This window comes from Pezoporus wallicus, unplaced genomic scaffold (genome assembly GCF_028554395.1).
Source record: "Pezoporus wallicus isolate ANWC-B61680 ecotype Strahan unplaced genomic scaffold, APGP_CSIRO_Pwel_v1 contig_5261, whole genome shotgun sequence".
NCBI lineage: Eukaryota > Metazoa > Chordata > Aves > Psittaciformes > Psittacidae > Pezoporus > Pezoporus wallicus.
The window spans coordinates 3,932,830-3,955,344 of NW_026642423.1; the positions used below are offsets into that span (position 1 = coordinate 3,932,830).

A 22,515-nucleotide genomic window follows, 5' to 3' on the forward strand; every position below is an offset into this window, starting at 1 on the left:
ACAATAGGGTGCTTTTGCCATTCCCTCCCAGTCAGGCTGATTTCAGCCTCCAGCACAGTCAACTCTTGGGATCCTCCTGTTACTCCAGAAATATAGATGGGTTCCACCCCTTGACAGCTTGATGGCATCAGGGTACACTGTGCACCGGTATCTACTAGAGCCTTATACTTCTGTGGGACTGATGTGCCAGGCCATCTGATCCACACAGTCCAGTAAATCCGATTGTCCCCTACCTCCACCTGGCTGGAGGCAGGGCCCCTCTAATGGTCGTCACAGCATTGGACACTTAAGTCGTGTTGAAAGGGATTATTCTTCATTATCACAGGAGCTGGAGTAAAATCAGCTCTTCCACTCCATCTGGGAAACTGCTCACCAGAGACTGAAGCCGTAGCTCTCATGGGACGATCAGTCTTGGCCCTTGCTCCCCTCTTCAGTTCACTCACCCGTTCCTCCAAAGCTGAAGTAGGTTTTCCATCCCACTTTGTCATGTCTTCTCCGTGATCCAGCAGGTAAAACCATAGGGTACCCCGTGGCGTATACCTTCTGTATCTCCTCTCTTGAACAATAGGACGCCTTTTGTTAATAGCTGAGACGTGTGTTGGTACACGTGAGGAGCTGGATAAATCAGATACATCGTCCCTCAATTTGTCGAGGTCCTGGGACAGTTTTTTCACAGCTGAGATGATGGAAGGGGTGAGATTGTCTTCGAACTCTCGGAGTTTATGAACCATTTCATCCACTGTTAGTGGTACTATGTCATTCCAGGTCACTGTTGCCAATGAATGGGCATATGATGACGGTGCATTCCGTGTAAGTTTTCGCCACATGGGTCGTGTACATTCAACTTCATCTGGATCTATAGGTGTATCCCCGTTATTCGGCTTGATGTGATAGATCATCTCTACGATGGCCGATTCCCTCAGAGACTGGATGCCTTTGTCTATAGTAGTCCACTTGGCCGAACGACTCGTAACATCGTCCTTGTACGGAAACCTTTCTTTCACAGCTGCCAAGAGCCTCCTCCAAAGGCTGAGGGACTTTTTCTCTCTTGCAATTGCTTTGTCAATTCCCCCTTCTCTAGCAAGTGATCCCAGCTGCTTGGCTTCTGTACCTTCTAGTTCGTGACCATCGGCCCCATTGTCCCAGCATCGGAGTAACCAGGTGATGATGTGCTCCCCTGGTTGACGGGTAAAATCTTTTCGCATATTCCGCAGCTCGGTTGAGGTCCGAGGTCGAGAAGTTACCTCTTCTTCTTCTTCTTCGTCATGTGATGATGACTCCTGATCAGATTCTGGACCGGGTGGTGAATTCATTGGTTCTTCATCTCACTTCACCCTTTTTGCCTCCTTTTTGCTTGTTCTCTTGCGTACAGGGGCAACCGATATTGGTACGAATTGGTCCTCTGGTTTGGCTGCAGTGATTATCACTGTGGTTTGAGTAGCGACTGTACTTGTTGCTGGGGGTGGTGTAGCTACTGTGCTTGGAGCTGGGGTAACCGCGCTGTCTGTTGCAGTTGAAGTTTGAGCAGCTGCTGTACTTGCCACTGGGGTAGCTGCGCAGTTCATTGCAGCCAAAGTTTGAGTAGCGACTGTCGCTTTGCCCTCAAATCCGCCGACATTCTTTTCCTTTTGAAGGTGCTGGATAGTGTTGAACAAGGCCCTGTAAGCATAGGCCAAGCCCCAGCACGTTGCCGTGATTTGTCCATCTCTGGTATGGCCAGAATGACCACACACACCTCATTTAAGTGTTTTACTAATTCTTCTGGATTTTGCAGTTGTTCGGTAGTGAAATTCCAAAGTACTGGAGGGGCCCACTGACCTAGATACTTGCCCATACTATCCCACACACCCTGCCACTCATGGCTGTCCAGCCTCAGGGAAAATCTCTCGGTCCTCCTACATCGTCGTTTGACCCCAGACAAGACCCAAACCTGAATCTGCTTAACTCTTGAAATCAGTAGTGGGCAAAACACACTCTGTATGCGTGTTAGCATGGTGATTCCCATCACCATCAGCAAACAAGTCTCAACAGCATTAAAAGGCCATTCAAAAAATTCAAAACTCTCAAATGTAAATGGTCTGGGGGGACGACTAGGAGGGTAAAAGGATGTCTCCTTCACAGGTTGAGCACCTGAGAAGGAGAAAAAAGATGTGTAATTGCTAGGCACCTCCATCATATACCTCCCAAAGTATAAAGGTGGTGACCACACTGGGAACATAAGCCAGATCAGTTTCATGATCAATGATTCTATTGTATTACAAGTCATTACCATAAAGTACAATGGGATAAAAACCTTAGCCCAAGCCCCACACCTGAAAAACACTAATACAGCAAACACCGGATGGACGTAAGATATGATATACTGAAACTGTGAGATCAAGAGGAAAAACCTTGAGAGCCAATAAATCAGCATTGTGACGAGTGACTATCAATCCAGTCAGATCTGTTCTTATCTCAACCCCTCGTGCCCCACGTTGGGCGCCAAAAAGAACTGTCGTGGTTTAAACCCAGTCAGGTAACTTGTTCACTCACTCCCAGTGAGTGGTGCCGAGCTGACAACAATCGAGGTCCGTGTCCGTCTCCCCCGCCCCCTCCCCGCACCGGGGCTCTCCCCTTCCCGCTCCCGGAGGAACGGGGAGGAGGATCGAGAGAGTGCAACTCCTACGGGTTGAGACAAGAACAGTCCAGCAACAAATCACCACCGCTACTATCAGCTAAAACAATGATAAGGGAAAATAACAAGGGAAGAGAATACGATACCACCGGCCAAGAAAGCAAGTTCCACCCGGAAGCCCGTGTCCTTCCGGGTAACTCCCAGTTACCCCCCACCCCGGGCATGACGTGCTGTGGTATGGAATACCTCCCCGGCTAGCCCGGGTCAGGCGCCCCGTCTCTGCTTCCTCACAGCTTCCCCTCCTCCCTGGCAGAGCATGAGCCTCACAGAGTCCTTGGTCAGGGTAAACATCACTTAGCAACAACCGAAAACATCAGCTTCACCAACACTGTTCTCAAACTAGAAGTCAAAACACAGCACTGCACCAGCTAACACAAAGGAAAAAACATGACTGCTACTGCTGAACCCAGGACAGCACTCTCTTACTAAATGAATTAAGTAGTACTGCAATAATTGATTTTCTGCTGCATCTTTGCTTTAAAAAAAAAAATTGCACAGAAGGTTGAGATTGATTTGCCTAAGTCTATTGCCATTTTATTACAATTTTTTCACAACAGAGCAGAGCCCATCTACCACTTTCCCCAAATTTATGTAACCATAAAACTAGATTCACCTAAAGACTCAAAAAAGCACTTGAACAGATTTAAGCCTTTGAAGTTCAAAACTCCAGTTCTAAATCTCTTGGCACAGCACCTGGTTGATCCAGGAGACTCCAAAACTCTTTGACCATTTGACATGAAATTTCCCAATATTCTACAGCTCTGTTTCCCTGGATGTCCAGACCTGCAAGTCTATGCAGTCAGATATTTTGCTGCTGCCTAACGTTGGGCCTATTGAAGAAGAGCCTTCTAAACACTCTGTCTTCTACAATGCTAGCAGTACCCTTTGTGTTATTACAAACAGAAGTGGACATAAAAAAAAGAACACGACATAACAAGAAAGAGGTGCCTTGAGAATGAAACACCTGTGCTTATTTGGAAGTGAAGGACCTGGTTCCAGCTCTGCATCTTACATGAAGGAAGCCTCACTTCATCTTACGTGAAGGAAGCCTCACCATGGAGCCATCATTTCTCCCACTGTTTGCCACTACTGGAAGAGCCATTTCATTCTGCCTCACTGGGCCAGAAGATCAGAAAACAACAGGGAACCTGAACACTGCTCTGGGCCAAAGCCACTCACTTTATCATTGGAAACCCTCAGGAGATGAGGTATTTGGTGCTAATGAGGTGTGTTTTCATCCCTGAAGGAGGTCCAAGGCATAGGGGAATGGCCCATGGTAGCAGGAAGTACATGGTTGCACAGAGATGAAAAATCTAGGTGATTTGAGTGATATGAAGGCTGGGATTTCAGCTGTTAGCCAGCTGTAAAGTATGTGGGAAAACTTCAGCCTATTTGCCAAATCTGAATTACAGTGAACACATTTATACAACCACATGCTCGAAAGTTAGCAGGTATAATTAGACCAGGAAGGTAATGATTAATTTATGATGAAGAAACATGTCTAATCAGGGGATTTGAGAAAAAATTAATATGAAATAGGCCATGGCTCACTGTCTAGGGTTGCCAGACATCTAGGACTGCACTGCTACTTCAACTGTGGCATTGTGATGTTTTGTTTATCACTGTGCCTCCTGCTGCCCAGGCAGAGAAACCCTCTGGGACCATCTGATGCTGTATTAACTTTTGTGCCTGAATGCATAAGGGTCCTTAGAAGGCAGCAAGAGGGTTCTAGTTTTAATGTTACAGCAAAGAGCAGGGGAAAAAAAAAAAAAAAAGCAGTGTACAACATAACGTGCAATTGTGTGGTAATATCCAATAATTTGTCTATATACTTGAAGATCCACCAGTTACCCTTTAGCATGCCTCTTCACAGCTCAAAGTCAAGGGCATTTTCAGTTTTGGTAGGGTCTTTTGGGGGAGAGTAGAGGGACTGGTACAAAAATATTTTCTGGCAGCTACAAAGTTATCAAGAATGCAGTCAAGGATAAAATGGCTTTATAAGTAACAAGGGCTTTGGTGGCCATGAAATCAGGAAGAGTTTTTCCTGAATGACAATACTGGGATAGGGAAAGAGGAAAGGCTTTGATGAGCATGAAGCCAAACATGAAAACTGAAGCCCCCAAATTTAGTCTAATTTGATCACTGAAATGCAGCTTTCATGTAGATAAAATGCAGAAAAGGGGTGCTCTGATGAGTGAATAGGCTTATTTTTAGATAACCACTGACAGCATCTCCAAAGAGGAAATGTAGATGTCATCTTTTGTTGCTTTTTGTTTGTTGTTTTTTTTTCAACCCAGAAGAATAAACAACCATTGCAATTGATAATAAGGATTCTGTTTGTGTAGAACCAACTTTGGTGTATGAAGCTGGAGGAAATTTGCTTCCTTCCACTTCCCTTTTATAACCAACTGTATGAAATAAGAGCCTGGGCTAAGTCCAAGGGACTAAACCAATTATGATAAATCGCTAAATCTGTGAATATGTAACATCAACTGATCATTGCATAATTACTTATACTCCCGAGGCTATGGTAAAAATGTGGCAGCAGAAACATCGTTACTTTCATCACAGTAATTATAAATCATCATCACTGCATTCTTGCAGATAAAGCTGGATGAATGCCACCTGAAACTCTCCCTTCCCTCTGTCTCAGATTTGCTTCTCCACTGTCCTATGAATTTATTTTTACACACACACAACTGCTCTGCATGTTTGCCAATAACACTTCAAACCTGCCTTAAATACCTATGGACCTTTAATTTTATAAGATTATTCCTTGCAGATAACCATTTCTGTTAACCTTTATAATGATGTATGTGTTACCACATGAACGCATTTCTCGGGCTGAAATAGTGCACATCTTTTACAAGATTATAACCAAATAATGTCCTTGGATTATAAACACAATTAACATTATAAGGTTTCAAATACTAAATATTAAAAGTTGGCCTCTAGCTTAGTAGAGAGAAAAGATGAAATAAAGTTAGGTGAAGGATAATGAGAAGTTAAGGCCTTACTTTATGGCAATGTGCCATTGCAGCTTATTTAAAAAAAATCAGACTGTCTCTTTTGCTTCCAATGACTCTGGCCAGTTCAAAGTGTAGATAAGAAGAAAGTCCCCCCCCAAGATGAGCACATAGGCAGAGAAACAGTTTTCCAGAAAAAAAAAAAAAAGGAAAACAAACTTCACAGTAAATGAGAAAAACTAAGTAAGTAACTTTGAAGTTCAGCAAGTATGTAATTGTATAGCTCCTACTCTACAATATGGTATGCTCAGTGCCTAATTACAGGTGTGAGATGAAATTCTGGCACCACTGGAAATTTATAGAGTTATTTGGAATCAATATCTCAGATTTCCTCATTCCTAAATTGTTATGCCTCATGGCTCATTCTGCAAATGTAAATGCACAAGTGCCCATACGTGTGCCAGATCATGGGCTAAAATCCTCATTCAGATGAGAAGTTGTACCTGAATAAGCTCACAATTGTAGAAAGCATTGTTCAAAGTCAGTTATTACTTGCTTTAAGTGGAAGTAACAGAAAGTGGTCCTGCGAAAAAGGAGATACTGAGAACCTCCAAAACCTCAATAACCATCTTTAGTCCTTTTCCACTTGGTAATTTCCACAGCAAAATTAAACACCCCTCTGAACTCCACAGGAAAGTAAAGGCTATCTAAGTTTTAATCTTTGCTATCCTCTTCACTACAATACATGCTTCAGTTGGAGAAATAACCAAACAAAAAGCAGTCTAATGTGACAGACAAATTAAGGAAAAAAGTAAAATGAGAAAAAGAATAAAAACAAGAGGGAGGAGAGTGTGAAACAGTATGAAAGGAGAAGTTGTGAAGACACCTTTTGCATTCGTGTGGTACACAAAATTCCCCTCCTACAAGGAAATTCAGCAGCATAGCCAGAAGCTACTAGACATGACTTCAATGGCCATCAGATTTCAAAGAATAAGTTTCTCAAAAGGTGACTATCTTTCTTTGTGCATATTTTGATGAGTACCAAAGGTTCTGCAGATAAGAAGATGGGAGAGTGCATCTGAATGTTTTATTCTTACCTAATCTTGAGTTCTACTGCCAATGAGAAGTTGCTACCTGTAAACGTGAATTATCAACTACATGACTGATATACAAATTGCAACTACTTGCAATTTTTTAAATCATTCTACAGTGATAGCTTTTGCTTTGGCTGGCCAGAATTTGTTATGGTTTGTTTGGTGTAATTTGTTAACACAGTATGCTTCCTACAGAAGTCAGCTGTACACTTCAGCTGTCTGCACATTAATGTAAAGGACTAAGAAATCTGGGAAAGGATCTAACTCTGCTTAGACATCACAAAACTATTTGCAACTCCAAAAACAATAGATTTGATTTTCCTTACAGAGAAAACAAAACCAAGAAAGGGCTACACATATCCGTGCACTAGCTCCAAATCTTCTTCAGCATAAATCGTTTACGGTTTTGTGTGCTTGTGATCCTGTAACAAGAAACAAGCTGAAATTAGAAAGTTTAGAGATATTACAGAGTTCTTTTAAAGGACCACATATTAGATGCATTTAAAAATCTTAATATAAGCTTCTGGAACACAAATTGAAAGCAAGGAGAACCACCTATTGTAAAGACACATAATGAAAACAGCAACAGATGCCTAAACAAAGATTCCATTATAAAACAACTTAAAAGCCATGAGGTGGAATTTTTTCTTAAATTTCTAAAGAATAGTTTTTTTTCCCCAGAGACTGCTTTATGGGGAAAATACTGAAGTGTGCCCTCTTCCTTGGAGAAAAAAAATCTTTCCCCTGAAGCACTAGATTATGCAAAGAAGGCAGTATCTGAAAAATGACCTTCAAAGACAACGAAGCTTAGAATTTAGTCACAAGAGCAGATGCTATCTATACGTATTTACTAACAGATCACAGAAGGCTTTTCAGGAGGCTCTTGTAGTACTTTTTCTTTCCCTCTCCATTTCTTTTTTTTTTTTTTTTAACTGAAGTCCAAATGAGAAAGCACCAAGAAGCATCTGCATTACCGTTAATGGATACTGCTCATAGAAAGATTTTCTTCACCAGACACACATATATTATGACTGTCGTACAAATGCTCTTGGTCTGAATAACTTGACAAGGAGACCTGAGTAACGGTCTGTGGGCCAGTTCTGAAATGCAGTGTGAGCATCTGTGCCCAGAGACTACCAGGCTAGGGTCTGACACAGAGTATGTAGGACACTTCAGATATTTAGGAAGTCTTCCAGTGCCAAACAAGTGTAAAACAGAATTATTAAACCAGGATCCAGAACTCAGAATGTAGTTTACTTTAGATACTACCAGAAAAACTCCTAGAATCTCAATTCTTCTCCAGCAGCACCCAAAGAAAAGATCTGAAAGCACCAGCCAAAATCAGCTATCATCCCAGTGTCAAAAGGACCTGCACCTCTTGGATTTGTGGGAATTTATTGAAAGAGATTATACAGAATTACTAGGCATTGCCAGAATTACTTTAGCCTTCAAAACAGTTCCCAACGGGAAGGTGTAATGCTTTCTTAAATTAACTGGCACAAAGTTTGGACGCTTTCTTAACTTTTTATCAAGATGCAGACCCTCCTGAGGCAATCAGACACATATTTTAAAGTGATAGGTCTTATTTCCAAATGGAAACTATTGTAAATGAAATCATTATTTTTGAGAGCTGAACATAAACGTGAAATACTCCAAAACAGTCAGTCTTTACATATAAATTCTCCAAAGTCTACCAAACCTCATCTCAGAAAAGCAAGCATTTGGTCATTCATATCCCTGATGTGGGAGTCTGTATATTTAAAATAAAAGTGACTCACATTAAATATTCTCTAAGTAAAACAGCTTGACTAGTTTTTATTTGAGCCAAATCTCACCTCTCCTCCAAGCTGTAAATGTATATATATATGGAACCTTTCATCATGCTTGCAGGGTCCATTTCTACCCTCTTTCCCTGAGAACAACTCTGAGAATTAAAAGTACAATGCATAATGACATTCAAGATTAGTGATAGGTGTTTTTAAAATCCTTGTTCACCAAACTTGGAAGCTATGGAAAGAATACAAAATATACACCACACATTTGGAAAGTCAGTGCATTAAAAGACGTCTTCCATACTAACACTTTTATTCATTTTTTTTAATACCAGTAATCTCACTAATTATTTTTTCTTCATTAGGCAGCAGACCTAAAAAAATATATTAAATATTTATATTTTGTCTATATTAAGCACTACAGAAACACTGTTTCCAGTTTTAGAGCATTCCAGTACAGGCACTGGTGATTAATAAAAACTAATCTGATAAAACTTGCTTCTTAACAAGGATGAAAACAAATAATTATAAAATTCTTTATGCAAGGTAAAGAAATCCCTCTTATTTTCGGCCTTTGAAAAATAAATCCATATTATGCTGAAACTACTGAGGTGAGTGGGAGAGAGGGAAGTCTACAAAGAGCTTATTTCCAACACTATAAAGATGATGTCACAACAGAATTTCTTGGTTAGCACAAAGGAAAGAAAATCTTACTTATCAGACAATCCTATTTGTGTATCTATACTCTATCAATGTGTAATATCTTAAAAACATCCCAGCCCTAGAGTGGTTTGTAATGATTTGCTCATAGCTTGCCTCTTCTTCTTACAAGGCACTTCCACCACCCACAAGTAACAGATTTCTATTTCTCTACTCATGAGATTCCGCAACAGGAATAATCCAGAATTTAGGAAAGGGCTCAGAGTAAAACAGGTACAATCTTATAACAATTACTGAAGACCTGAATTCTGCAAGTTCAAACCAGCAGAGCTGATAACCCTTTTTTTTTTTAATTTTATTTGGATTAATCTTATCTGAGAGTGAATTAGTAGAAGTGACACACTTTTCAGCAACAGGAAAACCTGTCTTATTTATGGTAGAATAAAAGTACTCTTGTTATTTAGCTCCGCCAAAGAACTGGCTTTTAAGAAAACTAGAGCCATTCTCAATTATTTCAAAATGTATCAAACAACTGCAAAGAAACTACCTAAGATCTGCCCTCTGGAAGCATACACTATTTCTTCCATATTTATTTATAATTTCTAAATGCACCTATTTATTTTCCCATACCATAGAACATGATTTACAAACAAGAATAATGTAACTTGCTCTACTGATACAAAGGAGTTGCTGTCTAAAATCCCCCATCAAAGGAGGAAATGTCCACTGTTTTCCATATTAGTCATCTTAGGTGCTGCCATTAATATTTATTCTCTTTGTAGAAACCTGGAGGGGAAAACAATAGCTTTCTGTCTCTGTCAGGCAAATCTGATGGAAATGGTTGGAAGACATGCATGTTCTCGGGCCAGATACTACCAACCAGAATCATGCCAGCCACTCCTTCCACAGCAATCTGTTAGGCCAACACTATAAAGTCATACTATAAAGTCCCTAGCATGAAGCAGTTGAGAGCTAAGAGCATACAGATCTGGGATGTGGGAATGAGAAATCAAGGAATACTTCACGGCCTTGTGCTAAATGGTTACAGAAAAGGTACATTTCAGGCAACTTGCAAAGAAATGAGATTGGGAGGTCAGTGATGATGGCAAAGGCTACATACAACCACATTTCTTGCAGTTTCCTGGGTCAGGGTGAACTGCTGCAAAATACCAAGCATGAAGACTTATTTAAAACATCACTGATGGATATCATGTCAGTATCAGCATTAAATTCTCTAGCCTGCACCTTAATATTGCTTTACAGTTAACCAACTATATAAGCACAACGTAAGGTCACAGAATTTACACAAAATTCAGTTAGCTTAAGGCTAACTCAAGTATCTCAGCACTAAAGAGTAATTTGCAATCTAAGTATATCCATTTTATTCAGGCATAAATCCACACAGAGTGTACTTAACAAAAACAGATATACTGACACTTTGAATTATCCTCCCAGTGGGAGAACTGCCCTGGCCATATCAAGACAGACAGATTTCCTGAGAACATGCTCAAGAGGCCAGTTTTCCAGCTAGCTCAGTAAGCTAAACCAGAATTAAAAGTAAATTAGTAACATCCAAACAGCATCTCAGAATCAAGCAGTCTTCAACCACAACAGTCCTGAACACAGCAAATCAGCAACACACCTCTTCAAAACCTGTAATAACACATCTCTTACAGGAAAAGTGATGAAAATCTCTGAAAAACATTGCTTCCCTGCAGCAAGACTGAATTGGCTCCTTCAAAGAAGCAATTGGCTTTTTCTTTTCTTCTTTCCTTCTTATAGCAAAGGTGGTGGAAAATAAAATAATCCATAGATACTTACTGTTTAACACCTATTTGTCTGGCAATAATAACTGTGCAGAGAAGAGATTAAATATATCTGATAATAGTACAGCAGCAAGCATTATAACAAGACAAGCAGAAACTCATTCTCTAATACAAGTAAATGTAGGACTTCTCAATTACAGGTAGAATTTTCCTCTGTCATTACTTGGAGGGTGGTAGGACTAGGAACTGAAAGATAAATTAGTATAGCTATAAATCTGACACGAAGATAAATATTCTAACTATGTTCACAATAATTAACTCGCCTAAACAGTCCCACAATCATTACCCAGCTAAGGTGGAAATGGGAAAGTTTACAGTATTCCTGCAGATTTATAAGCCAATTAAGAGTGACCCTCCTCTAGATTTCACTAGAAAAGCCTCTGGTTCAGCAAAAGCTCACACATGCAAGTAAGAATTTCCCTGAGGAAAGGGGATGGAAGGGACTTTCATCACCTCTATTAAACATGTCTCCTGCTCCCCTGAGAATTACATACTCTTAATGCATAGAGTCCCGTCAACTCTTCAGCCCTTGTGTGGTGCCCTCACACTTGCAAGAAGCAGAACGGACACTGCCACTTCCTCATGAGGAAAGTGCTGCTCTGTACCTTGCATGACCCGGATGTTCCAACACCAGAGATGCACTTCCTATCTTCTGATCTAGCATTAGAGTTAGGTCTTATAGTCCCCCTTCTACCTGAAGCCATCTTTTCCCTTCCATGTGCAGTTTACAGCAGATTTGTAAGAAGCTTCACCAACTAACAGTCAACTCCAAATTTCTGCTTAATATGCACAAGTACGTGCAGATGTTTGCACAAAGTATGAAGTATCTCCCTGCTATCTATGCCATTTTCCCCCTACATTGCCTTTTGAGATTCATTGTTCTAATATAAGAGCCTTCTCTGCCACTGTCAAAGCAGTCTCCTTTATCTCCAATTCTACAGCTTCCCCTTCTCCTTTCAAAACTTAGTCTAAAGAACACCTTTTTTCTCCTTTTGTTGCATACATCTATGCCTGCTTCATCCCCTTTCCTTCCTGCATAATTGCATTTTCAGCTTTGTACTGTATTTTTCCATACAGATAGAATAAAAATTGCTATCTGAAATGAAATAGAATTGTATCACAGCCCACACTTTTGTCCCAGTAATATGCACAATTTGGACTGACTCAAGCTGTGTGTGTATGCAGGTAAAGTAAATTCTGAATTATTCAACACTTAAAAACACTGAAAAATCATTTACTTGTTACAAGCAATAGGATTTATGTTTTATGTCTCCCAATCAATAGCTAGTGTGTCCACACACAGCTGATTTATCCATACTGAAAATATAATTATAAGTCTAGTTTGCTCTGAACCGTAGAGTCCTTTTGTAACACGATTATTTAAATACAAATGGGGTTGGAAAATTGGTTTTAAATGGCTAATCTGTCTTGTCTTCAACTCCAGCTGCAGAATTTACTAACACCATAAACACAGGCTGAGTGAAAATGTAAGAGGTTTTCTGATTCTCCTTGCGATCTGTCTATGCAGCACTCATTAACGGTGAAGTTGATGGGAGCTGTATGCATGCCATGAGAGGAGGATAATAAGCCTTGTAATCTCTACAAAGAGAAAGGAAATTTTACTAGTGATATGTCATATATACTGGTGGGCAATTGTTTGTCTTATTGACAGCCCAATAAAGAATTTATGTACCCAGGTTTCAGATGCACTGAAGGACACATACCATACAGGTGGACAAAATTTACACCCAGATGGCTGGAAACAGCTTTACAGAAGCACCACTTGCAATATGGAGCATTAAAATTGTGAAGACATATTAGGAAAAGTTTCACTGAGGCAGATTTACTCAGAGATTACGAAAGGGGCTACTGCCTTCCTGCTGTCTCCACCATCATGTGACTAATGGCCCATAACGGCCATACAGCAGGGAAAGGCCATGTCAGTACATCCTCCTCCAAGAGACCTCTATAGTATAGCCATCTGGGAACAGGCCATAACTTTGTCTCTCTATCATGCTGATGGGCTGGGAAAAAATGCAGTTCAAATTGATTTAGGTTGAGTAGAGATTAAATATTTCTGCCAGTTTTAGTTTAAAAGAGATAGTAGAGAAGAAATTTCAACATCCCATTTTCCTTTGCTGGAAAGCAAACATATGAAAACAAAGTGAAACCTCAAATTTCTACTTGAAATCAAACACTTGCCTTGAAACACATGCACTTCTTACACCCTTCTTTTCATCAATTCAGTATATTCCTATTCTGTGAAATGGTTCTCCACATAGTTACACTACCTTCGGAAAACAAATTCACCAGACTATCTAGATCCCCTATACTGCTACATAACCTTCTCGTTCAACAGCTGCAAATGAATTATATTTTCATCAATAAGTTATTAGTGTGAGACATTCAGTAACATCCATACAGCAAAGCACAAACTTCCAGATAGTTTTACTAAAACAGAAGCTGTATAAGTGAACCTGACAGGTCCATTGCACATTAGTATTTTATATTGATACAGTAGACATCATCTAAATGATCCCCAGGCAATAATGATTCAGATTTTACAGCCCTGTCTGAGCTGTGAATCAGTTCTGACCACTTCTTAAGTTAGGAACAGCAAACTTTCTGAAACAAAAAACCAATAAATAGGTAAACTTACAGCCCTTTTAGCTATGCACAAAAACTTAAAAATGAAATCTTGAAAAGCTAAAGTCCTGCGGGACACAGTACTAAAATCTTGTCCTACGGACAGAGAGAAAAATCTTCAAAGTTAAAGCCGGGGGAAGGGATGTGTTTCCCAACCAACCATCTGAGATTTCTGAAATGGTGCATTTTCCAAAACAACCTAGATTTTAACCCTTCCACTTCCTGTGGATGAGAGGTAAACTGTTAACTTGCCACCTTGCACTGACATAGGAGACTCCTACCTTGAAACCCGCTTTAACAGGTGCTCCTGCCCACTCCCAAAGAAGAAAGCAAGAATGTGCTGGTTTTGGCTAGAGTGGAGTCCATTTTCTTCATAGCAGCTTGTATGGGCTATGTTTTGGACTTGTGCTGGAAACAGTGTGGATAATTTAGGGATGGTTTTGTTACTGCTGAGCAGCGCTTACGCAGAATCAAGTCTTTTTCTGCCTCTCACACCACCCCACCTGCAGTAGGCTGGGGGTGCACAAGAAGTTGGGAGGGGACACAGCTGGGACAGCTGACCCAAACTCACCCAAGGGATATTCCAACCATATGACATCATGCTCAGCATATAAAGCTAGGAGAAAATTGGCTGGTGGGCTTCTGCCTGGGTACTGGCTGGGCATTGGCTGGTTGCCAGTGAGCAACTGTTTTTATTTGCACCACTTGTTTTTTGTTTCTTTGTTATGTACCTTTTCATTACAATTTACTATTATTATTATTTTATTTCAATTATTAAACTGTTCTTAACCTACAAGTTTTTTCACTTTTACCCTTCCAATTCTCTTGCCCCCATCCTGCTGGCAGGAGGAGAGAGCATGTGGCTGTGTGTGGTGCTTAGTTCCCAGCTGGGGTTAAGCCACCACAGTCAAGGTGTGAGTCTTGCCTTCCTCCAGTGCAGTCTGTATCAATCCATGGCAAATGGCAGGACTGTGTTTCCACTCAAGGGCAGTCGGTTCCAGCAAACTGGATGTTCCCCCATGTGAGAAAAAACTGTAGCCCGCACTCTGCTGTCCGAGAGATCATGAAAACACACTGGCAATATCAACAGTTGCATCCCCTTCAGCAGCCTCTGACTCCAGCTCATTTTGGACTTCTAGCATGTCTTCTGCAGCAGCAGTGTGAGTTCACTCAGGCCTTAGTAATCCACTGTTAGCCTCCACTCTCTGCTAAATTTTTTGGACTGGCCATATGTGACTGTTAAAAGGTAAAACGAGCCTTACTAATCACTCTTTGACTCTCCAGCGGCAGGATCAATGTAGAGGTGGGAACCATGGAGTCTCAATTGGTGTGATACTGTTGCAGGTGCACTGCCATGGTAGCAGCTGGTACCTGCTGCTCTTTAACCCACAGCAATCCCACCACAGAAGGCTCCCCTGAGAGACCAGGAAGCTAGACAGCTGTTTAATCTTCTCTATACCCAAGGTAGCTGTGCCAAAAGCCCACCAGCGCCCTTTTGCATCTTTGAAGTACCCTCTCCAGAGGCAGTCTATGCCAAGGGTGCATGAAGCCTTCAGACCAGACACAATAGGATGTTTTTGCCATTCATTCCCAGTTAGGCACACTTCAGCCTCCCAGAGACAGTTCTTGGGATCCTCCTCTCACTCCAGAAATACAGATGGAGTCTGTCCCTTTGTAATCTGATGGTATTAGAGTACAATGTACATGAGTGTCCACTAGAGCTTTATACTCCTGTGGGGCTGATGTGCCAGGCCATCAAATCCATGTAGTACAGTAAAACTGGCTGTCCCTTTCCTCTGCCTGGCCAAACACAAGGCCCCTCTAATCCTCGTTGGAGTCTTCATAACTTCTTTTTTGTAACTGCAAACAGAAGTCCCTTTATCAGGGTCAAAAGTATGATCAGCCCTTCTACTCTGCCCAACAGACACTGGAGCAGTAATTTCCCTGGAGGGATGCTTTCTATTTCTTGTTTTTCCTTGCAGTTCCTGTACCCAAGCTCCTAGTCTCCAGGGAGGTTAACCATCCCACTTCCTTATGTTGTTCACCTGGTTGTGCAGGAAGAACCACAGGGTTGCACACACTGTGTGCCACCAGTATGCTTCCCCTTGAACTGAGAAAGGCTGGCTCTTAATAGCTGAGGCCTTGGTTGGAATGTGTGAGGAACACCTACCCTTTTCTGCTTGCTTGGACATTTTTTGGGTCAGTTTGTCCACAGCCAAGACAGGCCCACATGGAGGAAGTGAAATTATCTTCATATTCTCAATTGTCTGGTCAGTTCTTCTATAGTTGGTGCCTCTGTGTCTGCCCTGCTCATCATCACCAAGGTGCAAGTGTATGACACTGATGCATTTCTTAAAAATGTTTATCACAGGGACTGGATTTTATCTGGGCCTTTGAATGCCTGGTCATCACACAGGTTGTTATAGATAAGCTCCAGTTCCCTCAGACACTGGATATCAATGTTGGTCTCTTTGCTTTGGGAATTTGCAGATTCTTCCTTGAAGGCATATCTGTCCTTCACACTTGACAGCAGTCACTGCCAAAGACTGAGGACTCCTGCCTTTGTTCCAATCCCTTGTCAATTGCCTTATCCTTATCAAGAGAACCTAGCTGTCAGGCTTCTTCACCCCCTGATTCCTGACAACGGGCCCCAGTTACCCCAGCATCAGAGTAGCCAGCTGAGAATTAGCTCTCCTGTTTGACAGCTAAAATCTTTTTGCATATCTTGCAGATCGCTTGAAGGTAGGGATCAGGGATCAGGTGGTTTCCGTCTCATTTATGATTTCAGCCTCTTCCTTTTCTTGTGACAGCGATGCTGCAGAATAGGCTGCCTCTTTTGAATCTTTCTCCTGCTCCATCTTAGGAGAAGGCTCTTCATCCCCTACTAAGCAAGCTGTGAGCTGACTACTGCTGCCATTGTTTCTTTTTAGACATTGTTTCTTTTTTTTTAGACTGATTTAGTGTGTCTGATTTAGCTACAGTTTCTGTTATTTTCCCTTTCTTCTTCTTCAGTGTGCTATATAATACTGAGCAGCGTTTGGCAGATGCTGGCCAAGGTCCAGCACAGTGTAGTAAGCCATGGCCTTTTCTTATTCATTTTTTTCCCAAACATTCTTCAACAGGTTCCTATAGGTGTTAAGTTCCATACCACAGAAGATGAGAAGTTCTCTAGACTCCCATACTGCCCCACATGCTGTACCAGCCATGACCATACTCTCACAGAGCCTGTGTCCTATTCTTATATTGCTTGTTAACCGTAGAAAAGTATCAGGGAAATATTTCTAAGAAAAAGCAATAGAAGTATTTAAACCTGAGGACATCCAAGATACCAAGAAGTTATTGTAACAAGGGAGAAATGATTACAGAAAAAGGTAGCAAAGGTGCCATTCTGTATTTCCTTCATAAAAAGAGCTCTCAGAGGAAGAAATATAATTGTTAATTGTCTCCATGAGATGGTATCTGAAGTACAGTAATGGCTTCAGTACCGAGCCCAAATACCAGATTAAGCTCAAGGTCAATGTTTTAATAACAAATCTCCCAGGCAAAACACCACTAATCACTATAGAGCACAGTAAACTGCAAAAGCCAGCAGCAATCTAACATGTACAACAAAAAAAAAAAAAAAAAAGCATGATGCAGATCAGATAAACTAATATCGAGAACAGATGGGTCAATATTGTGACCTGCAACTGTTAGCAGAGACAAATATCTTTTACTATGCTTTGGTCAATCTCTTATAATCTTAAACATCTTAGGGATGTTGTCCGGGAAGCTAGGGACCAGGTTAGGAAAGCTAAGGCTCAGTTAGAATTAAACTTGGCGAGAGGTATTAAAGATAACAGGAAGGGATTCTACAGGTAAGTAGCAAATAAAAAACAGACTAGGGACAACGTAGACCCCTTCTGGAATCCCTCGGGAGAAGTGGCTACACAGGATTTGGAGAAGGCTGAGGTTCTGAATGACTTCTTTGCCTCGGTCTTCACTGGCAAAGGCTCTGACCAAACCACCCAAGTCTTGGAAGGCAGATGCAGGGACTGTGAGAATGAAGACCTTGGGCCCAATGCAGGAGAGGAACTGGTTCGAGACCATCTTAAAAATCTGAACGTGCACAAGTCCACAGGACCTGATGAAATCCATCTGTGGGTCCTGAAGGAGCTGGCAAATGAAGTTGCGAAGCCGCTGGCCATCATATTTGAGAAATCATGGCAGTCAGGTGACGTTCCCGATGACTGGAAAAAGGGAAATATAACCCCCATTTTCAAGAAGGGGAAAATGGATGACCTGGGGAATTACAGAGCAGTCAGTCTCACCTCTGTGCCTGGCAAAATCTTGGAGCAGATTCTCCTGGATGGCATGCTAAGGCACAAAAAACAATGAGGTTCTTGGTGACAGCCAGCATGGCTTCACTAAGGGGAAACCCTGCCTGACCAATTTGGTGGCCTTCTATGATGGGGCTATGGAACTGATGGACAGGGGTAGAGGAGTTGACGTCACCTACCTGGACTTGTGTAAAGCGTTCGACACTGTCCCACACAACATCCTTGTCTCTAAATTGGAGAGACATCAATTTGATGGATGGACCACTCGGTGGATAAAGAACTGGCTGGATGGCCGCACACAAACAGTTGTGGTCAATGGCTCAATGTCCAGCTGGAGACAGTAACGAGTGGTGTCCCTCAGGGATCGGCGTTGGGACCAGTCTTGTTTAACATCTTTGTCGCTGACATGGACAGTGGGATTGAGCGCGCCCTCAGCAAGTTTGCCGATGACACCAAGCTGTGTGGTTCAGTTGATATGCTGGAGGGAAGGAATGCCATCCAGAGGGACCTCAACATGCTTGTGAGGTGGGCTGATGCCAACCTCATGAAGTTTAACCATGCCAAGTGCAAGGTCCTACACCTGGATCGGAGCAATACCAGGCACAGCTACAGGTTGGGCAGAGAAAAGATTAAGAGCAGCCCTGTGGAGAAGGACTTGGGGGTGTTGGTCAATGAGAAAATGAACATGGGCCAGCAGTGTGCACTTGCAGCCCAGAAAGCCAACCGTATCCTGGGCTGCAAAAGGAGCGTGACCAGCAGGTCCAAGGAGGTGATCCTGCCCACTCTACTCTGCTCTTGTGAGACCTCACCTGGAGTATTGTGTGCAGTTCTGGTGTCTTCAACATAAAAAGGACATGGAACTGTTGGAACAAGTCCAGAGGAGGGCCACGAGGATGATCAGGGGACTGGAGCATCTCCTGTATGAAGACAGGCTGAGGAAGTTGGGGCTGTTCAGCCTGGAGAAGAGAAGGCCACATGGAGACCTCATAGCGGCCTTCCACTATCTGAAGGGGGCCTATAGGGATGCTGGAGAGGGACTCTTCATTAGAGACTGTAGTGACAGGAAAAGGGGTAACGGGTTAAAACTTAAACAGGGGAAGTTTAGGTTGGATATAAGAAGGAAATTCTTTCCTGTAAGGGTGGTGAGGCACTGGAATGGGTTGCCCAAGGAAGTTGTGAATGCTCCATCCCTGGCAGTGTTCAAGACCAAGTGGGACGAGGCCTTGGGTGATACGATTTAGCGTAAGGTGTCCCTGCCCATGGCAGTGAGGTTGGAACTAGATGATCTTAAGGTTCTTTCCAACCCTAACTATTCTATGATTTTATGATTCTAAACCCTTCAAGCCCCACACTGGGCAGCAGAAAGGACTGTCATGGTTTAACCCCAACCAGGAGCTAAGCTAAATAATAAGCTAAGATATAATAGTAACAACAATAATAACAACAGTAATGCAACGGAAAGGAAAATAGCAAAGAGAAATAAAACCAAAGAAAGACAAGTGACGTAAATGAAAATAAACCAATGTGCAGTCAGTCCCCGAGAACTCAACCTTCTCCAAGCTCTGTATGCTGAGCATAATGTCATATGGCATGGAATAGCCATGGTCAGTTGGGGTCACTTCTTGTGCACCTGTAGCCTGCTTGCTGGTGAGGAGGCAGAAGATGAAAAGGCCCTGACCCTGTGTAAGCAGTGCTCAGGAATAATTAAAACATCTCTGTATTATCAATGCTGTTTTCAGCACAAATACAAAACATATCCCCATACTACGTACTATGGAGAAAATTAATTCTATCCCAGCCAAACCAGCAGAGGTACAGATTCCTAAGGTTGAAGCTACCAGTCTTGCGACAGATTGATACAGTGTACACTGTTACAAATCGTGGCAGTGGAGGTTACCCTGCGACACTGCTTTCCTAGCTCTGTGAAATGGTCCACTCCGCTGCCTTCCCTTAAGGGAGGTTAACGTTATTTTCTAGAAGTGAGCAATGCAGATCTTTTCTTACAGCTGTTTAACAGCCAGATGTTTAAGAAAAGCACCATCGCGAGCTTGTCCTCATTTTGTCCAAGCATCTGACTTTTTTTAGGGAAACCTTCAACATGTGGCTGGACAGCACACTATTTTTCTTAGTAAAAAGCCTATGGAAATGACTGCTGCTAACAAAACAAATGCTGCAAAATTTGGAATTAAAATTCTATACATGATTCTGCAAACCTCTTTGGCTTTCTTCTTTGTGCTCTGAATGGCTCTCAAGACCTAATTTAATTCCACGAAACAAATCCAAAAGTGCCAGGAAAAAAAGAATCAACTTTCTCTCTAGTTCGCATAAAAATTATACAGCTGGAATTCTTGATCTTCATTAATTCCATAGGCAGGCATAGAAGCTCCTGGGTGTTAATGAGACTTGCCAGTTTAGGTGGACTGTAGAGCCTAATGAAATGTCAAATGAGCTGACTTTGGATTCCTGCTATCAGATACTTCCAACAGCAAAGCTCAGCAATTCTTGCCAACAATCCCTTCAAGCCCTCTGCCTGCGAACATGGAGCAAATTGTTCTTCTGGACTGGAATTATATAACCGGCTCACATGGTCAGTGTGACTTGCAGAGACTAACATGAGGGGAAAAATATTTAGATCCTTCCCCAGTGTAACATTTCCCATATCCAAATTAATTTCATTTTTCCTCAGTTATATACAAAATGATCACCTGCAACCTGTGGTGGTTTCCATTAGAAAAGCATACAAAAATTTCCCCTCCAGAAAGCAAGCTTCCAGGTCCACTTTAGAACTTGTGTCAGGGTCTGCTCTGAATCAACTTTTCACCTGATCATAGAATCATAGAATAGTTAGGGTTGGAAAGGACCTTAAGATCATTCAGTTCCAACCCCCCTGCCATGGGCAGGGACACCTCACACTAAACCATGCCAGCCAAGGCTCTGTCCAACCTGGCCTTGAACACCACCAGGGATGGAGCATTCACAACCTCCCTGGGCAACCCATTCCAGTGCCTCACCACCCTTACAGTAAAGAACTTCTTCCTTATATCCAATCTAAACTTCCCCTGTTTAAGTTTTATCCCATTACCCCTTTTCCTGTCACTACAGTCCCTAATGAATAGTCCCTCGCCAGCATCCCTACAGCCCCCTTCATATACTGGAAGGCTGCTATGATATCATCAAGGAAACCAAGGGAGTTTAGGTTAATCATAAATTCTAATTCACTGTCAAAGCCCACTAGGTTTGCTTTTATTAGGTGCCAGATCTGAAACTTACAGAACTAGATGCTTAAGACATGAAGATTTGCTATGGTAAATTCTAAGTATTGTCCTTTCAAGTTTCCATTTAAGAAAAAAAAATAAAATAAAAGTTCAAGGGTTTCCAAAAAGGAAAGGGCTGAAGAGTTAAACATAATAAAAAATTAATTGATCTTAATACAAAACTTTAACAAGGCATATAATATTTTCAGGGAAAGAACCACTTAATGACACCACATGTGCGAAAAATATCTCAGTTCTGGATTTTTGAGTCGTAAGGGCAGAAGTCAAGAGGCAGGTTAATTGATCCCTATATTTAGTCCAGAATGAAATTCCGCTGGTTTAAAACAAACAAACCAACAAACAAACAACAAAAAAAAAAACCAAAACAAAACCAACCAACCAAGCAACCAAAACAAAATCAGCCAACCAAACAAACAAACAAACAATACCCCAAACAAACAGGTGTAAGTATTTGGAGCAAAGACAGCCTAATAATATGACTTCAGAAGCAACAGAAGCAGAGCCACACTTGACAACTTTATAATCATCCTTAGGACAAAGTTGCCTTTCTAAAGGAAGAAGGATTTCATTCACTTTCCCTAAATCAAACCATGATAAAAAGACAGTGTCAGTGCAATGGATTTTAAAACAACAAAAGTTAACCTCCCTCTACAGCACCCCGATTGTCTGCAAAATGTTCAGGAGGAAAGCCAAGCAGCCCTTTTTTCCTCTTCCAGCTGCACAACTCTCCTCATTCACAGTCATTAAGTTCTGGAAGAATAATCTGCTTTCATAACACAGTATTTAACCAAGGTGTTAACCAAACAAAAATTTAACACAAAACCAGAACTCTATTTTGTCACTTTTAAAACGTCTCCTTTAATTTTCACGAAGAATGCATTTCATTTACCACCACATACTGTTATGCTACTAGGGCTATTTTTCCCTCAGAACTACAGAACATAGCACAGAGAGGATGCTAACATTTGTTAACAATTCACATTTTCCATATAAAAGGAAGACTTTTAAACTCTCCACCCACACCTGAGGTGGTACTGCTACTGCAAGCAGTCCTAATCACAGCACCTGTCACACGCTGAACTTGTGACACAGCAAGCATCAAGGCTGCATTAAAATTTTAGGAAAAGCCTTGAGCATTTTTAGCGCATCTGCTAAATCATCCCACAACTCACTGAAGCTCCAGCCTTCTCCAGCCGAGGAGCAATCTACCACCCACCTCCCCCAGCATGAGCTCTGTTGTTCTGACTAGCAAGCTTGCATAAGACACAGAGTTAATTTTCATA

At 41.7% G+C, this 22,515-nt stretch overlaps 1 protein-coding gene across 2 annotated transcripts in view; it reads right to left on the reverse strand.

Annotated features, from left to right (window-relative positions):
* The window catches only part of CNTNAP5 (contactin associated protein family member 5), a 298,904-nt gene that overhangs the window by 197,811 nt on the left and 78,578 nt on the right, over positions 1–22,515 (reverse strand). The window lies entirely within an intron of this gene.